General features: G+C 44.5%; 1 protein-coding gene across 1 annotated transcript in view; it reads left to right on the plus strand.

Moving 5' to 3' along the window:
* Nucleotides 1–2,500, plus strand: part of LOC134448737 (uncharacterized) — a 79,920-nt gene that overhangs the window by 63,213 nt on the left and 14,207 nt on the right. The window lies entirely within an intron of this gene.

Below are 2,500 nucleotides of genomic sequence, written 5' to 3' on the forward strand. Positions count from 1 at the left end.
CGCCTGACTGTCCCTTCTATAATATGATTGTAGCCTACCGTAACAACTCGGCCTCGGCCCCCGCCACAAATATCCACCACACCACCACGGGTCCTCTGGTGTTGTGACCGTTTTAGGATATTTTTTCATATCCAATACTTGCACATTAAGAGTGACAATTCCATCATGGATGGTTAAACGATATGTGAGAATGCAGTCATGTTGAATTTAGGGTGGCCAGACCAGGCCATGTCATGAAGAACGTGCATCACATTATTTAAACAGCTCGCGTAAACAGTTATCCTGAGTGTCCGTGTCTTTTTGGAGATCGGAGGCTTGATGAGCAAAGAGATGGGAGAGAAATTAGTTGTGCGCGCACACACCTCTGCACAATATCCACCGGACACGAAGTTACTGGCTCCAATATTTCAGCGCCCCGTTTGATTCTGTACTGACACTTTTAAGTTTAGGTAACACAATCAAATTAATAGGCTATGTCTAAATTATAGGCTCTAGTCTCCAATGTGCCTGGTTTCACGTGTTGTTGGCATCACCAAATAATCTGCACAATATGCGACATAACTTTTCGAGTGCTACATTTAGACCTGGTAAAGTATCGAGCATGGTCTGTGCCTTCAATAATATCAAGAGTGTCCCGTAACAACTCGGTCTCGGCCCCGTCGCATGTATCCTCCACCACGATGGTCCTCTGATGTTGTGACCGTTTTAGGATATTTTCATAGGCCTATAATACAGAAATAAGAGCGTGCGCACGCGCCTCTGACTGTATCTAGACACGGAGGGAGAATGGCTCCAATATTTATATTCAGCGTCAGCGCCCAGTTTAATTCTGCACTGACACTTTTATATGTAGGCTACATGGCACAATCAAATGAGTAGGCCTAGGCTATGTCTAAATGTACTAGGCGTGTTTATGCACCACCAAATAATAACTACACAATATGCGGCATAAGTAACTGCTGTTTTCTAACTCAGTGAGAAGGCTATGCGCAGATATTCTTTTAACTTGTAGGATATCCTGACGCTATGTTTCACTAGGGAGTAAAACTCAGAAACTTCCCGAGTGCTAGCTATATTTAGACTGGTTAAACTCGTGACTTTAATGCCTCGCGAAACGGGCTATTCCAGTGTCTGTGACAGTCTATTTTAGGCTATAGGCCTAGTCTTGTGCAAAACTTTTTATTTAACATTGCGAATGGGCAGGATGATTTGCTTAGACACGCACGTGCTTCAGAGCAGCTAAAACTGTGCACGGTGACTGCTGCAGTTTTCAGCTCAGTCTTCCTGGATAATTAAAACAAAAGAATGCCGACGAGAAAAATAATACCGTTATCTTTTGGTGGATTCCTGGTGAGGTGCCCGGTTGAGACAGTTTAATCTTCACACCCAAATCAATTCGGTTTTAAGTTATAATTTCATTTTATTATTTTTTTATTATTTAGATTTTATTAGTCACGGGCCTATTCTTTTGATTGGGAGATCAAGGAACTCTCTGGTGTCGCCGAAACGGCGATGTGCTGTGGGCTCTTTACGCACGGCACCTATGTCCCTTCCATCTTCAGTCAGACTCAAATCGGACCGAAATCAAGTAGCTGAGGTTAAACTGTCGTAAATACACGACCGAAATCGAGTAGCTGAGGTAAAATAGACGTAAATACTCGGGCGGATATCCGGGCACTCACATCCGGCAGCCTACTTACATTGGGTTGCTACAGGGGCCGTGGCAGAGGGTTGGCAGGGTATGATGTAAGCAAAGGGGGCGGGACAGAGGGGGCGTGACAGGATGTAATGTTAGCAGAGGGGGATGTAAGCAGACGCTATAGCTGCAGTCGTACAGATTCAACAGGCAATAGTTAGCCTTCTATAATTCAACAGTTAGCCTTCTGTGACGGAGGTCATCTTGCACCTGTTCACCCCCCTCGGGGATCGAACGTGCAATCTCGTCAACTACAAATGTCCGGCAATGGGAGACACAGTACGATACCGTTGGACCAAGAGACTAGTCTCTCGGCCCAACGGCACGAGACTGTATGAAGCTATCGGAGGGAAGTTTACCAACGTTCCACGCCAACTCTGTGCTAGTTAGCCTCCGTTACACTTCTACTGCATGGTATTCAACAGGCAATAGTTAGCCTTCTATAATTCAACACTTAGCCTTCTACTGCATGGTATTCAACAGGCAATAGTTAGCCTTCTGTAATTCAAGACTTAGCCTTCTACTGCATGGTATTCAACAGGCAATAGTTAGCCTTCTGTAATTCAACACTTAGCCTTCTACTGCATGGTATTCAACAGGCAATAGTTAGCCTTCTATAATTCAACACTTAGCCTTCTACTGCATGGTAGACACAAAAGCTTCATAGAGACTCTGGACTGTTTTCATAGCAAGAGCAACACGAGCGATAAACCTGACAGAAAATGACTGTTAAAAGCAGAATACAAGCATTCCGATATTCCGATTGCTTTCCGTAGCTGTTGCTGAATCGCATCATAGCTCGTG

This window comes from Engraulis encrasicolus, chromosome 5 (assembly GCF_034702125.1).
Source record: "Engraulis encrasicolus isolate BLACKSEA-1 chromosome 5, IST_EnEncr_1.0, whole genome shotgun sequence".
NCBI lineage: Eukaryota > Metazoa > Chordata > Actinopteri > Clupeiformes > Engraulidae > Engraulis > Engraulis encrasicolus.